The sequence below is a fragment of the Uloborus diversus genome, chromosome 3 (genome assembly GCF_026930045.1).
Source record: "Uloborus diversus isolate 005 chromosome 3, Udiv.v.3.1, whole genome shotgun sequence".
Lineage (NCBI taxonomy): Eukaryota > Metazoa > Arthropoda > Arachnida > Araneae > Uloboridae > Uloborus > Uloborus diversus.
The window spans coordinates 22144326-22157249 of record NC_072733.1 but is presented as its reverse complement, the minus strand read 5'-3'; positions in this window follow the sequence as shown (position 1 = coordinate 22157249).

Here is a 12924-nt window from a genome sequence, read left to right as displayed (position 1 = left end):
TAGAATTTTTTTTCTGACCAATTAACAATATGATAAAATACTTTTAGCTACTTGACGATTCTGTAGTTGACTGTTTTCAGACAAAGGAAGGTACTAAAACGGATTACGTGTCTGCACAAGCTCTGGTACGGGAAATATCTTCGCGGTCTAGTCATGGAACCGGATCATTGATGGCAACCTTTCCCTAATATTTGTACAAAAATTATGTGTGCTTTCATTTAAAAAACAAACTTTTTTTTTTTTTTTTTAATGTTTTGTGATTTTATTTATTCGATTGTATGTGATTAAAATCATGAAAACTGCACTTAAAATTCCTAAGCATGTGAAAATCATTTTGCTATGACATGTTTGTGATGTAACAAGCCAATTTAAGCAGAAACAATTGTTTACAAACTTGATATTTATATTGGAGCTATACAATATTGAAACTGCTTTCCGATTTATTAACACAAGACACAGGAAAGGACTGTTGAGAGCATTAGTTCAACCGTTAAACATACTGCGAAGAGATCAGTGAATTCAAAGATAAATTTTCAAAAAAATTGAGTAATATCCATTCTTACATTCTTATCCTGATACACAAAATATGCACTATTTGAACCCTGCAACAAGTTATGTTATTGAATTAAGTCAGTATTTCAACAAATGGAAGGAGATTTCACTTCAGACTGACAGTTATAAATAATATTAAAAAGAAGATACAGCTGAATCAAAAGCACCAAATAATAAGAATATGCGAAAGGATTCATAACATTTGGACAAGTTTTGTTAGTTGAATGGAATGGAAAGAAATTAACAAAGGGCAATGTTGGACGTATGTATAGAATGCGTAGAAGATGAAGGAGTAAAAATATCTTGTTTTAAATGCATAATAATGTGGGAATGATCTTTGTATTCCCTGACAAAGAAGATAAAGGTTCTATGGATTCTAAACATTTTTGAGCATTTAAGGAATTTAGAATTGTAACAGATGGCTCAGGTATTAGATGTTATTGTTTCAGACTGCTGTATTAGCTGAATAAATGTTTGTAAGTTGAAATTTACCAAGTTAAATTCTTGTCGACTTTTTATCCTTCCGTTACCCTTAACAAATACCTAATTTATATATTTAAAATATTTATTTTTTAAAACTAGAGGGGAAATAGTAATGATTGAACACTCCCGTATGTGCTCTAATTTTTATAGAATTTTTCCTTTTATAGTTTGGCTGAACTTTTGGGGAGAACATGAGTACGTGAAAATCATGTCGTTCCGTTACTGCTTTTTAAATTTCATTTAAAAAAAAAAGTAACTGACAAAAAATTTCTGGCTTTGACTTTTTTTAGCAGTTTAGTATGATGCGTATAAAAGTGCATCAGATTTTGAAAAAAAAATATTTTGATATGCTCACAGACAGAAATATATCGATTTTTTGTTCAAACTGTCCTTCCGTTACCGCTGAAATTCACCATATAACAATATACAGCTAGAAAAGTGACAGAAACATGCATAATTTAAAAATTCATTTACCTGAAAAATGAGTGTAAAATTTAACAAATTTCAAAATCTTCAAACTGCACTTGAAAGGTGCAGTATCATTTAACATTGTATTTCTTGAAAACCATTGATAGTTTTGAAGTGGCTTCTCCCTGCAAAATACTGTTGTTTGATTGATCAACCAATAATATGACTAAAATTTTAATTCAATATCCTTTTCATGGAAAAAATCCCCATGGATGAAGTTTCTCTATGGGTCAAACGTGCCACGTTTCCCTTACGTCTGGTAAGTTTGCAAACACTTTAACCTACTAGTACACATTTGAAATGAACCATGATGTTGAGCATAATATGTACTAAGCAAATGGTAGTTTTTTTCATACTGTGGTCGTTTTTTTTTTTTTTTTTTTTTTTTTTTGCCAACACTGTCTTATGCATCAGTTTAAAGGTTAGTTTTTTAAGATGGCGTCTCAGGTATTGTGAAAGACTAGGTGTTCCTTAAGATCTGACGTAAGCTCGTTCTTCTAACAGTCCTGATATGTTTGTCCCTCGTACGTCTAACACTTAAACCCTTATCCTACCCCCTATATCCACCTCCAAAAACGCGAGGTCAAACAATAAGCTGGAAAGCTTATTATTAACCTATAATAATTTACTTCCCTTATAAAAAAAAATAATTGAGGATGAACTGAAAAAAAAAGATCAAAATAAGGAATCAGAAGCATCAAAACAAAAAAAAAACTGAACATTACAAGTTTTTCAATGCTTTAAACCACCATATTACCCGACTATTTCATATTAACCTCCATTTGTAACTTTTTGAAAGTAATCTTTTCGTGACAACAAAATAAGCAGTTTTTTTTCTTTTTACTGGTTACATTTTTTTATATGTATGTACTCATGATGACTGGAGCCTTTTTATTTAGAAACCAGAAAAGTTATTTTAGAAGCATTGGGTAACGTCACCAGTCACAGACATGCTTAAGACATCGTTGTCAGGTTAACTTAATTTCCTGAGTCTTTTAATGTATTTTGACTTTTTGAACTATTTTGCTCTCATGCAATATCATCTCATCTAACGTTTCGCTGCTTCTGGATCATCTTAATTAGTTTTTTTTTTTTTTTTATTTGGTCAATTTCGAAAAAAGGTCCATCTCCCAGTAACAGACACCGAAAAATCTGATAATACCCAGAAACAGACAGGATGAGGAAAGGATGGGTAATAGACAAAATTTCCCTTTTCTCTTCAAAATGTGCAAAAGTTCTTTATTTTTAAAACTAAAGCCTTATTAAATTCAAATGAACATGAAACATAACCTTCCATTACTGCCTTGTAAATACCAACTGGATCATAAAATTCACTCTGATAACACTAGAAGGCTGCATCGTATTCATGGGCCAGAGCAACATCTGTTTTAATCGCCTAAAAGGCTTATTATTTAGATTTATACTTATGACTGTCTGTTACTGGACCGTTGTCTGTTACTAGTGAACTTACCGTACATGGTCTTCGATTACGCTCTTTTTTCACCTAAGATGACGTTATAAATAATAAATTATAAGGCAAATAGTCAAAAATCATAATTACATAATAATTTCGAAGCTCAATGCAATAACTTCTGGAATTATTTACTTATATTTTAAAAACCAAAAGAAAGCAGATCAACTAACAAGCTTTTAGAGATAGTTGTGGTGTAAAACCGTACAAAATTTCAAACTTGTTAAAATCTTATTTTACGAATAGTTTTTAAAAGCATCTAAAGTTTATAGCATCCAAAGTTTTACCAGATTTTAAGAAACAAGTTAATGGAGAGAGGAGGATTAAAACTCTTTATAGTAGAGCGAAAAAAATATTTAATTTCAAAAAGCTATTCCATTTATTTGCGCAAATCCCGTATTGAAATAAAGTTTTCTCCAGAAATATAAAGTCATATTCAAATAGTTCCGCAATATATTTTCCGACATGTAATTACTTCTACTTTTGAAAGAAAGCTCTAGTCACGTCTTTTAAATGTTATAATGGCAATTTTATACCCCTTGATTGATATGCCAATTCTGCTTCCTTGAACAGGCTATTTCATTATCTTGTCAACTTCCTCTGATCCATTCGATTAAAACTTCAATATCCTTGACGTTACATCAATTTTTGTAAAAGCCTTGATGAAATCGGGAACTTGCCGGTCGCTATTTTTTCTTTCTTGTGTCTCTTCAGCTTTTTAGATTTTAATGGGGGGGGGGGACCGTTTTAAAAGTACAGGTAAATGGTTTCATTTTACCCACTTTTCTGATTAATATTTCAAGGCAAAACGTAATTTTTTCATTCAATTTATAAAGTTTAACGAAACGTTCAATTTTGCATGCTTCAAATAATTATATGAGGTATGCTTAAGATATTTCAGATGCCATAAGTTATAACTGGCAGTTACTAACTCTGAATGAAATATGGGTAAAAGATGAAATCTTTGAAAAATACTTTAAACCTTTGGATAAATATTTTAAACTTTTTTTTTTTTTTGAATTTCTTTTTTCTCACCCCTCATTTTTTACTTTATTCATGTACATAATGTCTACCGAATTTCAGTCCGATCGAATAACATTTAGAGGTCGCGCAACGTAATCGAATTGTATTGAAAGTTAGCAATTTGGACAGGTGAGGAACATTTTAAAATGTCTTAAGCCCAAAATAATACTACATTCAAAAGGGTATAATTGAAAATGTTTGATGAGATTCTACGGGGTAAACAAACTCTGATCAGTCAGAGAAAAGAAATTGCCGTTTTTGTCACAGGGCCAATGTAAGTGATAGAATTATCTCTTTTGTAGCAGCTGTGGAAGAACTTTTAAGTTTTTGAAATGGCAACACTGCCAAGAACACATGTTTCGGGGTAATAAGAAACACCTTTTTCAATGTAAAAAAAGTGAGCTTATGGATGTGAAAAGACGTTAACAAAAGCAGTGCAGTAATCTGTAATTTGTGCTATTATACGTTGTTATGTTTTGTTTTACTTTTCAAGCACATAGGTATTTATTTACTTCCAAGGAATTCAGTATATATGACATAACTACCTTAATACTTCTTCTAACTTCATAAGTAAGACATCATTTTAAAGATTTCGCCACCATTATCTCAGTCCTTTTCTCTTTTCTTCTTCTAAAGGTTCCAGCTAGTTTTGAAAAGCACCAAATAAATTAATATACTTTAATGTCATTACAGTTCTGAAATTTACTGAATATTGAATTCGATCCTAAAAAATTGCATGTCTGCAAACTTATATCGTCTTACTCACTGGCTTTAACGGCCGTTCTATAGGACTAAGTCGACAGGATCTTATCTACGCTTTCAAAATGGTACATGTTTTGCAGAATGTAATGACCCCGAGACGTATTCGTAATATCAATGCATTTTATAACGCATCTTACCTAAAAAGTATTTTGATTTATTGTATCCTGTCGGTCATAAAAAGTTCCTGGAATTTTTTGCTACTTAACACAAGTAAACAACAAGAAACATAAAAGTTTGTAAAATTTATCGTGAAATCGTTTCTGTAATACTTGAATAGGAAACCGCTTTTTGACGATATATTACTTTTAAAATTATTTTTATTTAAAATTTTCAGAATTCGAAAATCAGCTTTTTGTCTCTTTCCTTGATAAAACTGTAAAACTAAGAGAACATGAAGAATATTTCTTTTTGTATAATTCTAAAGCAAAACGTGTTAGCCAGGGGTGCCACTAGCTCCCCCCCCCCTCCCCCAAGAGCAGCAGTAATAAGATCATCAGCTTTTCCGAAGAGCAAAGACACAATATTTCCTTTAAAAGTCCTTTTAAAGTGCTTTTCCCATGTGCATGAATATGCTGGCGCCATCTACCTACAACTCCTGAAAAACTTTCTACATGACACCATTGCTTAATCTTAGCAAAGCTACTTTACCCAATAGTCTGTACCTTATAATAGTTTTAGCTGCGTAAACGACATATTTCTTAAAATACGTACAATTTTCTTATTTATTCATTTATTTTTTGTATTTACTCTACCGATTTCTTTGTTACACTTCAGGCATAACCTGCTCTTCAGAATACGTATCTTTTGGCGCCATCTACTAGCGGATGAAGACAATAATAGCTGAATTGATTTAAGATAAATTTCTTCACTTCTTAATCTTTCATTTTCTACCCGCTCTTCGTGCTCTTCATATTCATAAAACACTGCGCAACACGCATTTGTGCTTATCTTTGATAGCTTGGAATTTCACATGCTGTTTCGACCAAAGAGTTCTATAATAGGGTAGAGGAACGACTCGTATACTGCTTCCATTGGCCGCCATGACCAAGCACGGAGACCGGTTTGAGAGAGATTAGAGTGGCAAGAACGGTAGTTTCGTTATGAAACGTACTGCGGTGATAAATGTTTTTTACTGCGTCAAATTGCTGATATTTTTCCTCAAATGCAATTTCAAATGGAAATAACGATGGAATCTGTTGGGAATTTTTGTTAAATAATTTGAGGTTAAACTGTATAAAAAAATTTAATGAATGATGTATAAAAACATAATGCACTGACAGAATACAGTGATTTTCAACAGATAAATCGGGAACTTTTTAATCAATGCTCAAGTACAACAAAAAGCTCTACATATTTTATTAAACAGATTTTAAAATAGTGTTTAAATTGTTGGATCTTACTTCATAACAGGGTTGATAAAAATCAGGATTTTTAAAAATATATATATAAAGACTCGGATTTTTTTATTTAAATCGGATTTTTTTTTATTTAAATAGAATTTTTGAAATTTAAATTTATTTAAATATAGTATTTGATATTAACAAGTTAAAATGCCCAAGTTAGATGTTAAATTAGATAATTCTTTTCCTATATATTGTTAAAAATTCATAAAATCTAAGTTTGAGTAATTCAGAAATCAGTAAAAAATAATTACACATCAGAGCTTGATAAAATCTTGCTACAATATAAAGTCCCATATCCATATGGGTGTATTTTCCAGACATTTGTTTACAATCAAAATAAATAACACCTTCCTTTTTTCTAAGAAAAAAAAAGGAAATATTATGGAATTACATAAACTGAGAGAGAATAAAAATAGCGCAAAACATTGAATTATTTTCCTTTTTTTTTTTTTTTGGAAAAATAACACTTGAAATAAAATGCACGAAGAAAAAAAGGAAACCATATGCTTCTTGTATTTTAAATATTTTAATAAAACTCATCAAAGACTGAAAAGAAGACTGTTTTTCAGAATTCTTATCTTATAAAACGCATGCATATTTTTTTTTCACTGTTTTGACTTACTGTAAGTTGAGGAGGATTGTATGTTTATTTTTTAGTGAATAAGTAAATAGCTTAACTAGGGTGGTTCAAAAATACATGTTAAAAAAAAAAGTTTCTCCTAGATAACAGGACACCCGTCAATATTTTTAGATTTGTGGATAGTAATATACCGGAAGACTTCTTATTTCAACTGAAAGAGGGTGCTTAACTCCCTCCCCCAAACATCGTAAGTATGGGGAGGGGGGCGTTAAAAATTACAATGAACTGAAAAAACAATGCTACATATTATGATATACAAAAGTAACATTGCAAAAAAAAAATTATTTACAAAGACACAGCTGGGGAAATTAAATGTTTCCAAATTTGTGACATTTTCCATGCTACGACTAATGTTAAATTGAGCACCCTCTTAAATTTGAGTAAGAAACTGAAACTTTTACAGCATAATGCTATTTGTAAGTCTTTAAAAAAAAATATTTTGCGAATTCTTTCTTTTTTAATGTTAATTGCTACTATGATTTTTTTTAAATATTTTTCTTGGGTTTCAATTAAACTTATTTAATAACAATATGATTTTTTTTTTTTTTTGTTTCTTTTAGTAAGAGTACTTATAACTAATGTTTGTTTGTTCATTGTTTTTCTAATAAAAATACTCTGAACTTCATGTCCATCAAACTCAGCCTTTTGAACTTTTAAAAATTTTATCTTTAAAAATCATGATTTTTGCGAATCAATGATTTTTTTTTTTTAAATCAACTGATTTAAATCACTCAACCCTGCTTCATAAGAAAAAAATAAATAAAACTTGTATGCATCATTTTTTTTATTTACAATGTCACATTTATTTTTAACAAAACAAACAGTCTGTAAGATGATCCTCTAATTTTAATAACATGAAACAAATTTATTTGCACTATTTATTACTTCTGTATGTTGTATCCAACAAGAATACTGTGTTGCCTTTGAGTAAACTTCGGACAGATTTACTAAATCACATCACCAATAAAAAGTTAATTCCACATATTTCACTAGCCATCTGTTATAATAGAGTTCGATAATAGTTTGAAACATATTTTTATCAAATGCAAAATTATTCATTTTTGTAAACCCTAACACAAGCATGAATAAAGTTTTTTTTTAATTGCTCATCTAAAAATGTTTAAACTTTGATTGAGTGCGGTTGCTCTGTTTGTGCAACCATAATGAACAAGATTTCACCATTTTAAAAACATAAACAAAGGCGAAAAGCAGAATAAAAATCTTTTAGTCGACTCGAACTCAATACAATGTTTTGTATTCTGCCACTCTAATTTTTCCCCTTACTGGAACGTGGAACTGTTGCCAGATTCAGAGTCTACCCTATTATAGAACTCTTTGGTTTCGACGGAACTTTTGAAACATTAGCGGTTGGTACAGTCAAATGCTCATTCTTGAGACACTGCCCTAACTTGGGACACTTTTTCGAATTTAGTTTCGAGGGCTCGTACACTTGTAGATAATTCACCAGTAAGAAATAAATGCTCTTATAAAATAATTGAATGGCTATCTTTTGAGGCTATGAGAGTTAAACTTTAATTTTGGTTTAATTATAAGGATATGAAATTTTCGAACAAATATGCGATTTATAAGTATGGAAATAAATTTGGTTACCTACGTAATTGTGTAGTATTAGTTCTAATTTGTTTCACACTTCATCTCGGCTATCTACCTGTGCCTTATTTGGGCAAATTCATTTATACTTAAACTGAACTAATTCCGCTTAACTAATTTATTCATAAATTTGAGAAATTGAAAAACGCTCCAAACTTGGGACAGTGTTCCAAGAGAGTACGGGAATGGGAGGGGGGCAAAGTAAAATAGTTAAGATGACTGAGATTTTCACTGATCAACAAATTGGAAATTTGTTTTGAAAATTGCAGTACATAAAGAAAGAACATGGTATTTGAACAGAACATTTTTTCGAGAATCGCCCTTTATACCACAGTCAATGAAGGGTATATATCGGAACAAATTAGGGACGAGCTGAATTTTTGGCAGTTGTTAGTAGCCATAGAGGGTAGTATTTTCCCAAAAGTCCCCACCTCTCCCCTTGAGCTTTCCCCCCTAGTCCCTTAAGTATAAAATTATAGGTTTCTAAACAAACGGCTCTATCTCCGTTAAATATTATTCAAATCTTTTAAACTTAACATATTTTTAATCGTTATAACACGGCAAATGAGAAATTACCCTTAAATTTTTTATACAATAAATACTTTTTTTTGTAATTTGAGCAATTACGCCATTTTTCATATTTTTTTGTTTTTAATGATATAATCTTGGGGTCTTCTCACGTCTAATATTCATTACTTAAAAAAATATATATGCTGCGTAGCTTTTAGAGCAGTTTCTAAGCTTTCCAAAAATATGCACATAGCGATTTATTGAGAGAATACAATTTTTGCTGAAGAATTCAGGTTGAAGAATAGATTTTTTGGAATTAAATAGTTTAATATTGATGCATTTCAAGGGAACAGTGACCAATATATGCTCATAATCAGAAACGCGTGAAAAACCAGCTTGGGGGGGGGGGAAAGATAGGGGGTTGGTAGGGGGGGGCCAAAAGGAGAGATTTGAGATAATACTCCTTTCATTGGTACTAATTTCGAACAAAAATCAGAATGTCCCTAATTTCTTTCGACAGAAAACTTTTATTGGTGTAAGAAGAAAGCTTCTAGTGCGTAGCAAGTTGGTGCTTCTCATCTTGTCGCGCGTTCTATGCGTAAAGTTGACTGCATAATTTTATATATGTACATATATTTGGAAAGCGTACGAACTGCTCTAAAAACTACGCTGCATATTTTTTTTTTTTTTTTTTTCAAATAATAAATACTAGATGTGAGAAGCCCCCAAGATTACATCATAAAAAACGAAAAATGATGAAAAAAGACGTAATTGCTCATATTACAAAAAACGTATTGATTGTATGAAGCATTTAAGGGTAATTTCTCATTTTCCATGTTATAACAATTAAAAATATGTTAAGTTTGAAAGATTTGAATAATATTTAACGGAGATAAAGGCGTTTGTTTGAAAAACTATAATTTTATACTTAGTGGGGCTAGGGGGAAGCTCAAGGGGGAGAGGCAGGGACTTTTGGGAAAATACTCCCCTCTGTAGGTGCTAACACCTAATAAAAATTCAGCTTGTCTCTAATTTGTTCCGACTTTTGGTCATTTTGGCCGTCATTGACTGGGCTATTAAGCCACGCAATTTGCCGCCTCTAAAATTAAATTGAATTTCTTGTTAAATTCCAAAGTATGTTTTGCATATCCAAGCACTGGTACACAATCTAAATTATTTACTTATTTTTTTTTTATTTATTTATTTATTTATTTTTTATTTAACATTAAAGCAGTGAATTTTATGACGCTGAAACAGATATTTATACTTTTAAAAAACATGTTTCATTTTCGAAATTTGTCGCCCCTAAAATCTGTTATCCTAGGCGGCCACCTACGTCGCCTACCCCTAGAGCCGGGCCTGGGTTCACTAATTACTTTTATGCTTCCAAATGTAGAGGTGAACGCGGAAACATTACATTCAAAATAATTAAGAAGGCTGGGGAGACATTCAATACTTTCAGGGGCAAGTATACATTCTAAAATCTTTGAACGTTTACAATATTATATTTCTTCTATCTAATGATTTTTTTCCTTGTTGAGTTGTAAAATAAACAACGTCTTTAAAATGATAGTGGTTGTCCCAAACTATTATATATTACTGCATACATAAAAGAAAGATCAAAACGTTAAAAGTTCCAAGTTAGGGAAAGAGGATTCCTAACTTAGGACAATGATCATGTCTTTTTTTTTAAAGCACATATCTACGCATCTATATCTTGTACTGAGGTGAAGTACTAATTCACATCCTATAATCAGAATACTTCATTCAAATTTAAAACATATCATTAATATGTTACTAAAAGTAAAAGTTCAAAACGGTCCCAAGTATGAGCACCTGTCTGTTCCTTTCCATTTAACCAATGTCTTCTTTTACGTCAAATGACCCTACATACACAGTCCAGTCACATTAATGTGACCATCTGTCAAAAGCCAGATAAACCACCATTCGCAAAGCGGACTGCTGCGAGACGTGCAAGAAGAGAGTCACTTAGGTCCCTGAAGGTGTTCTCTGGGATGTTGAGCCATGCCGACTCTAATGCCGTGGCCAGCTGCGCTAGATTACGCGGTTGAGGAACCATGGCGCGAACAACTCGATCGAGGTGGTCCCACAGATGCTCGATTGGGTTTAAGTCAGGTGAGTTTGCTGGCCAGGGGAGGACGGTAAACTCATCCTGGTGCTCTTCGAACCACGCACGTACACTGGCAGCTGTATGGCACCTCGCATTGTCCTGCTGGAAGATGCCATCATCCTGAGGAAAAACAATGCGCATGTAGGGGTGGACATGGTCCGCAAGGACAGATGCGTACTTGTATTGATCCATCGTGCCTTCCACAATGATCAGTGAACCCAGAGAATGCCAGGAAAACATTCCCTAGATCATAATGCTCCCGCCTCCAGCTTGGACCGTTCCGGCAATGGTTGCAGGGTGGTTCCTTTCAGAGGTTTCACCCCTTATACGCCAACGTCCATCTGTCCGATGGAGCATAAAACGCGAAAACGCGATTCATCTGAAAACGCTACCTGTCGCCACTCAGTGGACGTCCAGCTGCTGTACTGGCGTGCAAATTCTAGCCTTCGTCGTCGATGAACAGCAGTCAGCATAGGTGCACGAACCAGGCGTCTGCTTCGGAGGCCCAGACGCAGCAATGTTCGCTGAATAGTAGTTTGGGAGACACTTTTGGTAGCCCCTTGGTTCATTTTGGTGGTCAGTTGCTCAACGGTAGCCCGTCTATTTGCCCGAACGCATCTCCGCAACCGTCGTTCGACTCTGTCATCTATGGCCCGTGGTGCACCAAATTTGCCACGTCGCTGATTTTGGACAGTCCCATTTTGCCATGCACGGTACACTTTTACCACGGCGGCACGCGAACAGTTCACAAAGTCAGCCGTTTCGGAAATGCTTCCACCCTTGGCCCGAAAGCAAATGATCATGCCCTTTTGGACGTCGGATAAATCGCTTCGTTTTCTGCATTACGCCAACGACTGAAATGTTTTCCAAAGCCCTCACACACCCTTTATATACGCTCAACTGCACTGTGCTGCCAGGGCCGTCGCTAGCTAAAATATCTGGGAGGGTGTTTGACAATTGGCGGCCCCCGTCGATCATTTAAAGTAGTCTATTGCCCCCCCCCCCCTTCCCAAGGTATTGAAAAATTAATATTTTTACGTATAAGTGGGTGTGGTTTTCGTTGTTTTCCGATAAAATTTACATTTAGACTCTTTGTCCCAAACTCCTGGAAAAATTTAAACTGATGGGCTGGGCGGCCCCAAACAGCTTTACTGTTTTCAAGTATATGCTAAACAATGTCACCTGAAATGAAGAACCGTTTTTACAAATACCACATAAATGCAATAAGTTCAAAAATTAGTATCTGATAGTTCAAGTCCCACCCTTTAGCGTTTTGCCCTAACTATACCCTAGAACCTAGACCAATCAACATTGACAATCGTGAGGCAGTTTTTTTTTTTTTTTTTTTTTAATCTTTTTTTTTCGGTAATCTTTCATTGAGAGTGCATGCCATAAAGGAATGAAAGGCTTTAGAGGAAATGCAGATAAAAGTTCAATCGTTAAAAAAGTTTTGGAAACGCAGATCCTATTATTAGTGCCCCCACCCCTGGTAATTTATAAACAAAACAAATCTGTACTAACAATAATTTAATCCTAATTATACCTTAATAAGATTAAGAAAGCATTCTTTTATCGTTTTACAATCCCCACATGTATACATACTCTGTTACGTTTGAATTTGAAGGGAGGGGAGTATCAGGAAAGGGTTTCAAAGAGAACCTTAAATGCGATATAGAATACTCAGTTTAAGGGGGTGCGGGGGGGTTTCTCCCCCGGGAAAAATTTGGAAAAATAGATGTAAAATCCTGCGTTTTGGGGCCTAATCTGGCACAATTTGAATTAGAAAAATATCAGTAAAAATATAGGCAAACCAAAACGTTTTACAAGTTTCACACTTTTCTGCAAATTAAGAAAATGCAAAATATTTTTT